A 14,556-nucleotide genomic window follows, 5' to 3' on the forward strand; every position below is an offset into this window, starting at 1 on the left:
TGTACCTCTAATTGCATGATATCAGGGGGTGTATACGTCAGGTTGTCCCACTGGTAGTGATGTTAAGTTTGATACTCGATTAAGTGGTAACTGACAGAGTTCTCCTTTGGACAGCTCTATTTTTCATATATGCAAGGTGATACTTTGGTGCACTGTGTCTATCCTGCTTGCCATTGTATTAGTTTCCTAGGGCTGCTGTAACACAGTACCCACAAATTGGCTAGCTTAAACCAACAGGAATTTATTCTCACAGTCTGGAGACTAGAAGTATGAAAACAATGTGTTGGTAGGCTCCCTCTGAAACCGTAGGGGAGAATTCTTCCTTGCCTCTTCCAGTTTCTGTCAGCCCAGACATTCCTTGGCTTGTAGCTGCAGCACTTCAATTCAGCCTCCATCGTCACATAGCATTCTCCATATGTATCTGTATCTTCACATGACTGTCTTCTTACAAGGACACCAGTCATATTGGATTAGGATCCCACCCTTCTGCAGTATGACCTCATCTTAACTAATTACATCTGCAATGAACCTATTTCCAAATAAGATCACATTCTGGGAGCCTGGGGGGGAGGCTCCATTTTTTGAGAAACATAATTCAACCAATGACACCCATCAACCCTTCACCAAAAGGTTTTATCATCCACTGATAGTCCTTGATTGAATCAGTTATTACACTGAGGATTGTACAACAGTGTTTCTCTTAAGCCTCATCATTTATTCAATGTTTATTAGCTGACATTTTTCTGTAATGAAGGTTTTGTTTTCCTTTTTCTCCCCTATCTCTTCTTTCCTCCCTCCCACTTTTTAAATCACTTTCAATGTGTGACTTTTTTTACAACCATCATTTTTATACAACCATACAAACAATATTTTGGTGATCGAATTGTCTCAAATTTGGCTAATTAGAGCCCATAAAGTCAACTCTTAACAAATAAAAGTACAGTAAGTATTTAAACTTGTATTAAAATTTAAATTCTTCTTTTTTAAAATGTGGCTACTCCCACTAATCTATCCCATAGGACCTACTTCTGATGTCCAAATAAATTGGGGCCCATATTTTTCTCCGTGGAGAGGCTATGTGATTGTTCTCCATGGGAAAATTCTCATCATCATCCCCAAAGTATAGCCATTTTTAAAAGCTGTCATTTATTGAGTGCCTTGCTTTACATATGTTATTTTCATTGTCATAATAACTGTGCCTTAGTAATGTTACTACATATTACAAATGAGAAATCTGAGGTTCAAAGTGAGATACTAGAAAGAGCATGGATTTTGCAAGCTCATAGTTTGAATGCTGGCTCTATCACCTATTAGGTATGTGATCTGGGGCCTCTGTAGGCCTTGGTTTGTTTATCTATACTATGGGGTTGATGATACTTTACTCACAGATTTGACCCAGCAGCTCATCTAACCTAGAGCAGGTGTTTATTAGTTCTCTTCTTTCCATATCCTGATGATGGGCCATGACTTCTAGGTCATGTTGGATAAATGACTGTGCCACAGAGTCCACCAGCAATTAATGAGGAGTTGATCAATTTTATTAATTCAGAATATGCTCATTACTTATTAGATAGCTTTACCTAAGTTCCAGCTAAAGTTTACCTTTAAATATCTTTGGGGAAAAAAAAAAACAATTTCTTAAATAATATTGTGGGAAGCAGATCATATCTATTCAACTTAAGAGAACAACTTTGGGGGAGATCTTTTGCATTTGCATAGGAATCTTATTTACAAATCAGTATCATTTACAAATCAATTTTCAAACTATGTAGGCTCAACTTTCTTTTTGAAAACAGTGCATTCATTCATTCCACAAATAGTATTGAGCATCTGCTATGGCCCATGCAATGGTCTAGGCATTTGGGATACATCAAAGAATAAAATAAATATTTCTGCCCTTGTTTACCTTCAATTTGGGGGAGATAGGTGAAAAACAAATAAATTTGAAAATTGTACAGAGTATTAAAAGTAGGTAAGTGCTAATGAGAAAAATAAAGCAGGGGTGTACAGGAGGGGATTGCTATGTTAAGTAGGGTTGTCATCATTTAAAAGGTGAGAGCTGAGCGAAGACTTGAAGGAGGTGAGGAAATTGGGCATGTGGCCATCTGGGAGAACAACAAACGCAAAGGTCCTGAGCAGGAGTGCGCTTGGCCTGCTGGAGGCACGGTAAGGAGGCCCGTGCGGCCAGAGTGCAGTGAATGAAAGGAAGTATTTTATGCAGCTAACACTTAGATAGCCCTTACTCGTAGCACTATGTTAAGCACTTAAAAATATTAACTGGGGCTTCCCTGGTGGCGCAGTGGTTGAGAGTCCGCCTGCCAATGCAGGGGACACGGGTTCGTGCCCCGGTCCGGGAAGATCCCACATGCCGCGGAGCGGCTGGGCCCATGAGCCATGGCCGCTGAGCCTGCGCGTCCGGAGCCTGTGCCCCGCAACGGGAGAGGCCACAACAGTGAGAGGCCCGCGTACCGCAAAAAAAAAAAAAAATTAACTAATCCTCAACAACTATGTGGGTACTGTTTTTTCTCTTTTCCAGATGAGGAAACTGAGGCACAGGAGGGTTAAATAACTGCCTCCAAATCACATAACTAGCAAATGATAGAGGTTGAACTGGAGCTCAGGTAGTCGGTCTCTAGAGACTTTTGGTACTCTTGAGTACCCAAGTATGCTATCCTGCCTCCTAGTTCCTAAGAGGTGAGGTCCAATAACTGGAGACTAGATCCTCAAGGTCATTAAAGGCCATTGAGGATTTGAATTTTTATTCTGAGTGATACAGATTTTGAACAAAAGAGTGACATGTCTGTTTTTGTCATTGTTCCAGGAATTTCCAAAGTAGTTACATACTTTAGGTATGTGTTACTCTGGGCATTTAATATGCCTATGTAAAGTCAAAAGGATTTCAATTTATGGGAAGAAAGAAATTTTGATATGTATAATTTAGAGATGATATCCCATCAAATATCATTTGTGTAAGAGTGATCTCTCCTGTTTTTAAAGTCTTACAGGAACCTCTTTATTGTATGGATCTAGCAATACTTATGTATTTGGCTGTGCTTTCTTGGGACACCAAGGCAAAATTTTGACCAAAAAGCTTTGTTTTTCTATTTTGAAGGGGAAAAAATTTATAGGAGCAAATGGTTATTTAAGATATGTCCTATCTACATACCAAAGGTGATGGGTTAGTGGTGCTGACTTCTTGGGACTTAATGGGTCAGCACCCTGTAGGGGGCCACCCACCTTCTCTGGGGTTTCATGACCTCAAGTGTGGAGTACTCTAGAGGCAACTGCCCCTGAGAGTAACTAAAGGACGCAGGCTTGAGCCACCCAACCTGCTCAAGATAGATTTAGGAGCAGCACATGGCAGAGTCAGCCTGGAGAAGAGAAAGCATTGGGAAGATTACACAGTCATCCAAGAATGATATTAATGATGGTAATTGCCATAATGTATTTAGCGTTTACTGTATGCCTAGCATCATGCCAAATGCTTTACAAACACGAGCTATATAGTATCATCATCCCCATGTTGTGAGTAAAGAAGCTAAGGCTTAAAGAGATTAAGTAAATTGCCTAAAATCATATACAGCTGTGACTTAAGCTCAGCTCTGCCTGTCTCCAAAGCCCATGTTCATACTCATTTATTCTATGCTGTGTAAGAGTGTAATTCTCTATGGTTATTCCTTCTGTAACCCTCAGAACACTGTCTTCCTGGAGGTGGTTCTGTCTCAGCCACTACTGCAGCTGACTTGCTTTGTTTGGGCACATGTAGTCCTGCTACCTGGGGCTGGAGGTTATCTACCACTTTCCCAGCCTGGCCTTCCCCCTGATTGCCACTGAGCAGCTAGGCTCATCAGCCACACTCCATGAATTTCTGGCTTCTCTCTCTACTCCCCAACTAGGACTAAAGGCCATACCATAGAGCCTTGGCTGTGGCTTGCTAAGAAACTAACAATGGGAACATATGATGACATAATGTAGAAGTATGAGGAAAGAAACTACTGGTGTGATAGATTTTGATCAGTGGGAAATAGGAGATGGGAGAGAACCATGAAGGTAGATTACTTTTCCTTTCTCCTTCCCAAGAACTTACCTGAGCATGTTTTCACCATGCAGCATGTCTGGAGATATTCTGCGTGCACATGCAGGTGTACCTACTGTCTCTGTAGGCTGTTCAAACATCACCTTACGTTGCTTCACCTCTTTCTCGGTCTCTCTTCCCTATTTCTCTCACTCTTACTGCCCTGGGATTACATCTCCTAAATAAAATATTAGCCTTAATTCTCGGTTTGAGTTCTATTTTTCTAGAAAACATAGGCTAAGACAGGGGTCCCTAACCCCACCCCTCCCACCCCGGGCCACACAGCAGGAGGTGAGCGGCAGGCAGGTGAGTGAGGGAAGCTTCATCTGCCGCCCCCCATCACTCTCATTATCGCCTGAACCACCATCACCACCACCCCCTTCCGTGGAAAAGCTGTCTTCCATGAAACCGGTCCCTGGTGCCAAAAAGGTTGGGGACCACTCGGCTAAGATATTCAGACCCAATTTCTCTCAATGGAACCACCACTGCCTACATTCCCTTGGCTCAGAGCCAAGCTTCCAAAAATGTATTCCAAAAGATAATAGCTGGTAATAATATTGTCAGTCTTATTAGTATGCCTGATAGAATTCATGTATTCCTCCAAAAAGGTGTCATTTATTTGGAAGAAAATAAAAAATAATTAAAAGGATCCTTGGTGGTAAAAAGATTCTAAACCAGTAGCTCAAAACTAGCCTCAATCCTAAATCCACTTATGCTCTGAGGTTCTCACAACTAGCTTTCCCTTCCTTTCTAGTCTTGCCCTGGATTGGGTCCCCATTATCCTCTCTTAGACTATTATAACACCTTCCTAATTTGTCTTTCTGTTTCCACATTTTCCTACTTCTGATCCAATCTGAATACCACTGCCATCAGTTAAATAGCCCTAAAAGCTGATTTTATCTTGCTTTTCCATGTTCAGAAACCTTCAGTAACTTCTCACTGCCCATAAAATAATGTCAAAGTTCCTTCTAAAACAAATCTTCACTCAAGGCCCTCCACAAACTGTCGTGACCTACATTTCCAGCTTTAATACCAATGTTAGTGTTTCTCTATTTGAATTATACCACCAGCTATTCTGGGCTGCTTGCTTTTCCCAAACATGTGTTTTGCTTTTCTGAGACCGCCATGCCTCTGCAATTGAACTGGACAACAGAAGTACTTGTGGGTTTTGATAAACCCTCTGGGAAGTATCAGAATGCTTGCCACACCCATAAGCACTTCCCAGGAATTTCTAATTGACAGGACACCAAATTATGTATCAACTTATTCTGCCATTCCAAACAAAACCATTTAGTCCAGGAGCAGGCACCTACCCTAGGGCAATAAACTTATGCTCATATGATGACTTGTCAAAGGAAGCTCTGCCTAACTGCCTGTACTTGATGGTGAGCAGCCAAACCAGTCAGGCCCTTTGGAGGGGTTGAATATGAAATACAAAAAGATAGTCAGGAGTTAGCAATGGGGAGAAAACTAAAAGATCCACAGAGGGAAGAAAGCTGACATCACATAGCAGAAACCATGAAGCAATAGAAGCTGTGAGATAGAGAAAAGAACAGAAAATACTTAGTAGGAAGGGCAACAGAAGCAGAGTCACAATAACAGCAGATAATTAGAGTACAAAGCAACAGATACTTACTGCCAAGAGCCCGCAAGATAACCCAGCTGCTATGGCTATATTGTGTGCTGAATCACCTTCCAGTCCCCACTGGTCATTACTTAAACTTAGAGGCAACCTGAGTCTATCTCTGTTCTGGAAATTAAATTTTTGCCTCTCAGTGTCTGTATCAGTAAAGATTGTGGCTGGAAACTGAAGGCACACTCAGCTGGGATTTTGAACATAATTTGATGAAGACACTATTTACAAGGATGTAGGCAGGGTTTCTGCAACTTAAAAGTATCGAGGCACCCAAGGACTAGCAAGAATGGAAGCCAGGGCTGAAGAGACAAAGCACGGAAATGGTGTTATGGGAGTCCCGAAGGAGCTCGAGCTGTGAAAGGGCATAGCTACTGCCAGAACCCGGCGCTAAAGCAGAAAACTAAGAAGAAATACCCCCAAACTTTTTTTTCTCCTGCCCTCTGATACTTGCTGATACCTCCCATTGGCCAAACCCAACAGTAAGCCAGAGGGCAGTGGGCCCAGGTGAGTCATCTGTGGATAACAGCCTCACGGGGCACAGAGCAGGGCAGAGGAGGATAGGAGGCTGTCGCGGACTACCTAGTGGCACCTCAAAAAAAAAAAAAAAAACAATGTCCACAGGCTACTGCCTGGAACCTGAGAAAATTATATTATACGGCAAAAGATGTGATTAAGTTCAGCATCTTGAGTGGAGGAGCGTATCCTAGTTTATGTGGGTGGGCCCTAAATTCAATCACATATATCCTAATAAAAGAGAAGCAGGGGAGTTCTGAGAGAGAAGAGGAGAAAGCAGTGTGTCCATAGAATCAGGATTGGAGTGAAGTGGCCACAAGCCAGGGAAGCCTGGAGCCATCAGAAGCTGGAAGAGACAAGGAACAGATTTCACCCCTAGCGCCTTCGGAGGGATCCTGGCCCTGCCAAAACCTTGATTTCAGACTTCTGGCCTCCAGAACTTTGAGAAAATAAAATTTTGTTGTTTTAAGCCACCCAGTTTCGTAATTTGTTACAGCAGTCACAGGAAACAAATACAGGAGCCAAATGGAGAATAACCAGCACAAAATCTATTCATCTCAAGTGCCATGTTGACCACAATGATATCCCTGATCACCTTGGCTGAAAATTCTTTTGCCTACCTTCTGTATTCCCTATGGTACTTCTTTTTGGACCACTCATATAGTTCAAATAAAATGATCCCAAGTTATAGTTACTTTCGCATACAAATATCTTTTCCTCCTAACCAGATTATAACATTCTCCTTTAGAACACGAAACTTGTCTTACACATCTTTGTATCCCATGAAAATCCTAGCACAGTACTTTGAACAGAGTGCACATTCTGTAATTGGTAAATGAGCAAGAAAGCCTCCATTTGTCCATCTGTAAATGGAAAATAACAATGTCCACTGACTTGCCTTTCAGAGATAATAATGGCAGTGTTCCCTGGAAACAATTTCTGTACCTGTAACAGAATGATATATCTGAAACACCCATTCCTGCTGGAGCAAATCCTTTAAAAAAAAAAAAGTTTGGTTTTAGTGTGTCCTCTGTTCCATGTGGAGCTAAAAAGGCTTGGAGTTTCACCCCAAGGAGGAAAAGGCAGGGGATAATTAAGAAGATATAAAAGCTCAGTATTGGTGTTTTCTCAGGAACTTTGATTCCTCCAGTAAATATTTATCGAAGGACTATTATGTTTGGGGCTTCCCTGGTGACGCAGTGTTAAGGGACACGGGTTCGAGGCCCAGTCCGGGAAGATCCCACATGCCGCGGAGCAACAAAGCCTGTGCGCCACAATTACTGAGCCTGCGCTCTAGAGCCCGCGTGCCACAACTACTGAAGCCTGCGCACCTAGAGCCCGTGCTCCGCAACAAGAGAAAGCCCGTGTGCAACAGCGAAGACACAACGCGGCCAAAAAAAAAAAGGACTATTATGTTAAAGTACAGTCCATAAATGCTGGGGAGACACACACACACACACAAGCACATAGAATAAGATGTAATTCCAAGTTAGTAGTTGTCACACAACATGATTAATGCTTTTTATAAAAACTTGATGCTATGGGACCAGAAGGAAGGGAATGATTAACTCTATTGATAGAAGGTTTCACCAAAAAACATCACATTCAAGCTGGTCTTTTAGGACTTTATCAGGCAGAGCAAAGTCAAGAGCATTTGGGGACCAGGAGAGGTAACTTTGCTTGAGCTGTTGCCAAGCAAACCACACCCTCAGTTCAGCCCTATTGTATCCACAAAGACCTATTTTTATTCATTATCCTCATAGCTACTTTTTTTTTTTTTTTTTGCGGTACGCGGGCCTCTCACCGTTGTGGCCTCTCCCGTTGCGGAGCACAGGCCACGGACGCGCAGGCTCAGCGGCCACAGCTCACGGGCCCAGCCGCTCCGCGGCATGTGGGATCCTCCCGGACCAGGGCACGAACCCGCGTCCCCCGCATCGGCAGGCAGACGCTCAACCACTGCGCCACCAGGGAAGCCCAGGGAAGCCCCTCATAGCTACTTTTTAAGAGAGGAAGAGAATGCCGAGTACTTCCCTATTTTGCACCTAGATATTTTTTGTAATAATTTAATTTTTGGCTTCGTCGGGTCTTCGTTGTTGTGCGCCAGCTTTTCTCTCTAGTTGCCATGAGCGGGGGCTACTGTTGGTTGTGGTGCGCGGTGCGCAGGCTTCTCATTGCAGCGGCTTCTCTTGTTGCAGAGCACGGGCTCTAGGTGCGTGGGCTTCAGTAGTTGCAGCACATGGGCTCAGTAGTTGTGGCTCATAGGCTCTAGAGTACAGGCTCAGTAGTTGTGGTGCACGGGCTTAGTTGTTCCACGGCATGTGGGATCTTCCCAGACCAGGTGGGTTCTTAACCACTGCCACCACCAGGGAAGTCCCACAGCTAGATATTTTATATGTCACTGACAGGAGATTATCAGGAGGGAAAGCAGAGGTTGACTTCTGACAGGCCCAATAATGATGAGTCCAAGTAGCCATCCAATAATGAGTTAATGAAAACTCTTACCTTTACCTGAGCTTCTCCCTCATTTCTGAAAATTGAGGCAGGCCATGCTGTGAGAGTGTGTGATACCAGGGCATGAATAGCTCTGAGGAAAGCAGGTGAGGAATGAGAGCACTCCCTGGTCTTACTGCCCCAAACCAGGAGGCACTTCTTTATGGCAAAGCCCCCTTGAATGGGGATTATGGCTGAAGCCCTCTGTCCTCCCCTAGGCTGACATTCAGATGGCTCCTTGAGGAACAGCTCTGTCTGGGGCATGGCCCAACTTCTCTCCCAGCCCAGCCCTGCTGGGCCTCTGAGACCTCATCCTCACCCTGCAGCTTCCACTGGAAAATTAGGAAGCTGGGCAACCAGAAGTACACATCACTTGTCCTTGTTTCCTCAAGAAGCCCTTCACCTTCCAGACCTTGCCAGGAAGCTGGCGGCATTTTCATGAAGCAGTAATAACAAGAACAGAGCGTTCTAACCTGCTGGAGCCTGCTGGCTGGTCACTCTTTCCACTGCCTTTTGTTTTCATGCAGCATTCCCTCACTTGCTTCTCAGATTCCTCAGGGCTTTGAAAAAGCCACAAGTGCTCCATACAGTGACACCACCCAGCGGGCTGGCAGACGTCGCTGACACGCACCCTGCCCTAAGCAATGGCACGCAGGCAAGTCCCAACTACTGGCACCCAGCCATGCACCTAGGAAGAGGCATGACAGCTCCCAGAAAGCCAGCATTGTCCCCCATCAGCCCAGCTGGCAAAGGTGGGACTTTAGATTAAGTACCAGCCAGTGGACTGGTCAATCACATACCCCTGTTTGATTCAAAACACATCTGCAAGGTATGTTAGGCGGTTGGTACTTCTCTACCTATCTTCAAGGATCTAAATGCAGCCAACATAGATGTTACCAACAAAGTGCTAGGGCACTTTCACCATACCAACTCACATACCAGTGTATTAGATTGTGTATACATACATACGAGCTGATGATCTCAATGATATGAATTCATTCATAACCCCCATTCATTTGTGTTTCAGTATCACCTGTGGCCTGTTTCAAACCACACTCCAGAGCTACCCTAACAGGATCTATGAAAATAGGACCCAGATATGTATATTTTTTTAAAAACTTGACAGTGTTGGTTAGAATATAGGATGAGAGAAATTCTCACATATCATTGATGGGAGTAAAAAGTAGTTCAGCTACTGCGGAGAGTAGAGAGCAATCTAGTAAAGTTGAGAATGTGCACATTCTATTCCCTAACAATTTCTGTTCTAGATATATTCTCCAGCAGAACTCTCAAACATGCGCCCAAGGAAGCATACACCAGAATATTAATTACATCATGATTTGAAATAGCAAAGAACTAGACATATCAAATATCCATCCATAGAATAGATTCTAGAATATTTATGCTATTGGTCTATTGCAGTACTATATAGTATACTATTACTATATTATAGAATGGACTAGCTCTACAAGTGTCACATGGATAAATCTTAAAAACATGATGTTGAAAAAAAAAGTTTCAGAAAAATACGTACACTATTTATATACATGTTCAAACATCCAAAACATATTGTCTAGTAAAAATATAAAAGCATATGTGGGAAGGATTTCCACCATCTTCAAGAGATTGGTTATCTCTGAGGAAAGATGGGATGGAAGGGCTTTTTTTTGTAACTAAAATGTTTTACCAACAGTCCCCTACATATGAACGAGTTCCGTTTCAAGAGCGTGTTTGTAAGTCCAATTTGTTTGTAAACCCAACAAAGTTAGCCTAGGTACTCAACTAATACAATCGGCTATATAGTACTGTACTGTCATAGGTTTACCTTGAAAAGTACAGTAGTATAGTACAACAGCTGGCACACGGGCTGGCATCGAGTGAACAGGCAAGGAGACTTACTGACTGGAGGAGGGAGAGGAGGGGGGAGATGGCAGAGCTGAAGGATCGTCAGCAATAGGAGACGGAGGGCAAGCTGCAATTTCACTCACTCCTGATGTTGATGGCACAGGTTCTGGTTCCTTGCTGGATTCAATTCTTTCTACTCTCTTGAAAAGACAATCCAGTGATGTCTGGGTCGTAGCTCTTTTTTTCTCATCATAGATGACATGGTAGCACTGGATTGCATTCTGAACGGCTGCTTCAACCTTCTTGTCCCGTTCTACATTCCAGTCCTGTGCCTCAAAAATTAACATTGTCTCCTCAAATAAAGACCCTTGCCATTTCCTGCGCCATGAATCTCTTCAGTTCTTCAGTTACTTCTTCTTCCTCTTGTCTCTCTTCATCCTTTCTCTGGGCCTCCAATTTCTGACGCTTCTTAGCAGTACGAGCTACATCACTGCTGCTTTTACGCTTGCTCCCGGACATCCTGGGCTTGAAATAAAGATATTGTACTACTGTACACTATACAATACTGTACAGTAAAGTACACAGAAGCACAACCACTTGTAGAGGATGGACACACACGACAATGTACGCCAGACATGTGAACTAACTTACGTGATCGGACATGTGAATGCGTGATCGCGTCTTTGAAAGTTCGCAACTTGAAGGTTCGTATGTAGGGAACTTACTGTATTTATAGTTTAATTTAAGCAAATATGGCAAGTTGTTATAATTTATTAAATCTGGATAGTGCATATATGTTCCACTGGTAACTCAGAGGGTCATCCATAGCAGAAGGATCTCTTGAGATTTTTAGGGTTACTGAAATTAAAAGTTTGTTTATGGGAATGGCTCATTATCAGTGAGCCTTCAGATCCTTTCTACTCTGTTTTTTCCGGACCTCTCCAACTTTTAATTGTCTCTCTACTCCCTGCACTTTGCTAGAGCTCTAATTATTTGTAGTGTTCACTTGGTAATTCTGTACTTTCCTGTACGTTGCTGAAACAGGCTATTATTCACTCAGTAGTTTTATGTCTTATTTCTTGAATTAGGCTATAAGCTTCTTCAGAACAGGAACCATATCTTGTTCATTTTTGTATTTTCTATACTATCTAACACATAGAGTAAGCAGTAAAGCATCGTGATTAAGAAAATAAGATAAAACGAGTTCAGAAATGTGGCAGGATATAAGAGCAATATACAAAAATCAGTTGTATTTCTATACACTAGCAATGAAAATTCAGAAAATGAAATTCAAGGCAATGCTATCCAGATCCTATCGCTCTTTCTATCTTTCTTTTTTGCATAAATTGACAAGCTGATGCTACATTTTATATGGAAATGTAACCCAGAATAACCAAAACACTTTTGAAGAGGAAGAACAAATTTGGAAGATGCTCATTTCCTGATTTCATAATCTACAATGAAACTACAATAATCAAGGTCTAAGGCATAAGGATACATGTTTAGACCACTGGAATAGAATTGAGTGTCCAGAAGTAAACCCTCATGTATATGGTCAGTTGATTTTTTGACAAGGGACCCAAGACAATTCAATAGGGAAAGAGTAGTTTTTTCAATAAGTGGTGCTGAGACAACTGGCTATCCACATGCAAAAGAATGAAGTTGGGCTACACTTTACACCATACAAATAAATTAACTCAAAATGGATCATAGGCCTAAATTAAGAGCTAAACTACAAAACTCCTAGGAGAAAACATAGTAAATGTTTATGACCTTGGATATGGCAATGGTTTCTTAGATATGTTGCCAAAAGCAGATGTGACAAAAGAAAAACATAGATAAATTGAACTTTAAAAACTTTTGGGGCTTCCCTGGTGGCGCACTGGTTGAGAGTCCACCTGCCGATGCAGGGGACACGGGTTCGTGCCCCAGTCGGGGAATATCCCACATGTCGCGGAGCGGCTGGGCCCTTGGGCCGTGGCCGCTGAGCCTGCGCGTCCGGAGCCTGTGCTCTGCAACGGGAGAGGCCACAGCGGTGAGAGGCCCGCGTACCGCAAAAAAAAAAAAAAAAAAAATTTAAAAACTTTTGTGCTTCACAGGACGCCATCAAGAAAGTAAGAAGACTACCCACAGAATTGGAGAAAATCTTTGCAAATTGTATATTGACAAGGAACTTATATCCAGAATATATAAAAAGATATTACGACTCAATAATAAAAAGACAGCACAGTTAAATCATGGGCAAGGAATTTGAATAAACATTCCTCAAAAAAAATTGTACAAATTGCCAATATGCACAAGAAGAGATACTCAACATCACTAGTCATTAGGGAAATGCAAGTCAAAGCCACGATGAGATACCTCTTCATACCCACAAGGATGGCTATAATAAAAACAGACAATAACAGGTGTTGGTAAGGATATAGAGAAATTGGAACGCTCATATATTGTTGGTGGGCATGTAAAATGACGCATGTAAAACTTTGGAAAATAGTTTGTTAGTTTCTCAAAATTCTAAACATGGAATTACCATAATACTCATCAATTCCACTCCTAGGCATCTACTCAAGAGAAATGAAAACATACCTCCACACAAAAGCTTATAGATGAACATTCATAGCAGTATTATTTACAGTGGTTAAAAGTGAGACAACCCATGTCCATAAGTTGATGAATGGATAAACAAAATGTGGTATATCCATACAATGGAATATTTTCAGCCATGAAAAAGAATGAAGTACTGATGTACGCTACAACATGGATGAACCTTGAAAACATTATGCTAAGTGAAAGAAGCTGTTCATGAAAGACTATATATTGTAGATAAGGTCTTTAAAGAGGTTAAGTTAAAATGAGGTCTTTAAGGTGGGCCCTAATTCAACATACCCAGCGAGACACCAGGATCAGCCATGCCCAGAGAAAAGAACATCTGAGGACACAGCAAGAAGGCAGCCACATGCATGCTAAGGAGAGAGGCCTCAGAGAAACCAGACCTGCTGACACCTTGATCTTGGACTTTTAGCCTCCAGCACTGTGAGAAAATAAATTTCTGTTGTTTAAACCACCCAGTCTGTGGTATTTTGTTATGGCAGCCATAGCAAAATAATACAGTGGTTCTTTTGAGTGTGTAACAATGATGTGTTGTATAAGAAAGGCCTATGCTTTGAATTATTATATTTTGCAGGGTGGCATCTTCTGATCAATCATGTCATCAATTGCTAGAAATATGAGAACTCTCCAGAAGATCAAGTACCGTGTAGTAGTTACCATGCACAGGCCCCATAGAGCCCTGGCCTTGGAGAATGCCCTATTCACCAACCCAAAAGAAGGTAAACATTTAGAAGGTTCCTCCAGACCCACGGGATTTTCATAAATTGGTAGAGATTGATCCAGATGTGCTTAAAACCAGGGTAAATGTCATTTTAAATGATGTTAATTACTGAGAACTTTTAATAACATGGGGAAGTGATTATATTATAATATTAAGTTAAAAATTCTGCATGCAAATTTAACAAGTATAGATAAAATCACCTTATCTGTATAACGATATGCATAGAAGAAAGACTGAATAGAAATATAGCTAAAGTTAATATTAGTTTTTCTTTGTGATGAGATTTGGGGTTATTTTTGGTTTTTTCTTTATATCTCTCTGTATTTCTGAATTTTCCAAAGTGAGCATGTATTAGTTTTATAATCACAAGATATGCTTATATTTTAAAGATTAAAAATTGAGGTAGGGCTTCCCTGGTGGCGCAGTGGTTGAGAGTCCGCCTGCCGATGCAGGGGTCACGGGTTTGTGCCCTGGTCCGGGAAGATCCCAAATGCCGCAGAGCGGCTGGGCCCGTGAGCCATGGCTGCTGAGCCTGTGCGTCCGGAGCCTGTGCTCCGCAACGGGAGAGGCCACAACAGTGAGAGGCCCATGTACCACAAAAAAAAAAAGAAAAAAAAAAATTGAGGTAGAGGGTATATAACCCAATGCTAGGATTGAGAGTCATCT

General features: G+C 42.1%; 1 protein-coding gene and 1 long non-coding RNA gene across 2 annotated transcripts in view; one reads left to right on the forward strand and one right to left on the reverse strand.

Moving 5' to 3' along the window:
- MKLN1 (muskelin 1) overlaps positions 1–14,556 on the reverse strand; it is a 357,649-nt gene that overhangs the window by 205,833 nt on the left and 137,260 nt on the right. The window lies entirely within an intron of this gene.
- LOC115851683 (uncharacterized) overlaps positions 1–14,556 on the forward strand; it is a 59,436-nt gene that overhangs the window by 20,698 nt on the left and 24,182 nt on the right. Inside the window, exon 2 of the long non-coding RNA XR_009565264.1 lies at positions 13,744–13,888. This is a non-coding gene — a long non-coding RNA (uncharacterized lncRNA). The remainder of the gene's footprint in view (positions 1–13,743; positions 13,889–14,556) is intronic.

This window comes from Globicephala melas, chromosome 9 (genome assembly GCF_963455315.2).
Source record: "Globicephala melas chromosome 9, mGloMel1.2, whole genome shotgun sequence".
Lineage (NCBI taxonomy): Eukaryota > Metazoa > Chordata > Mammalia > Artiodactyla > Delphinidae > Globicephala > Globicephala melas.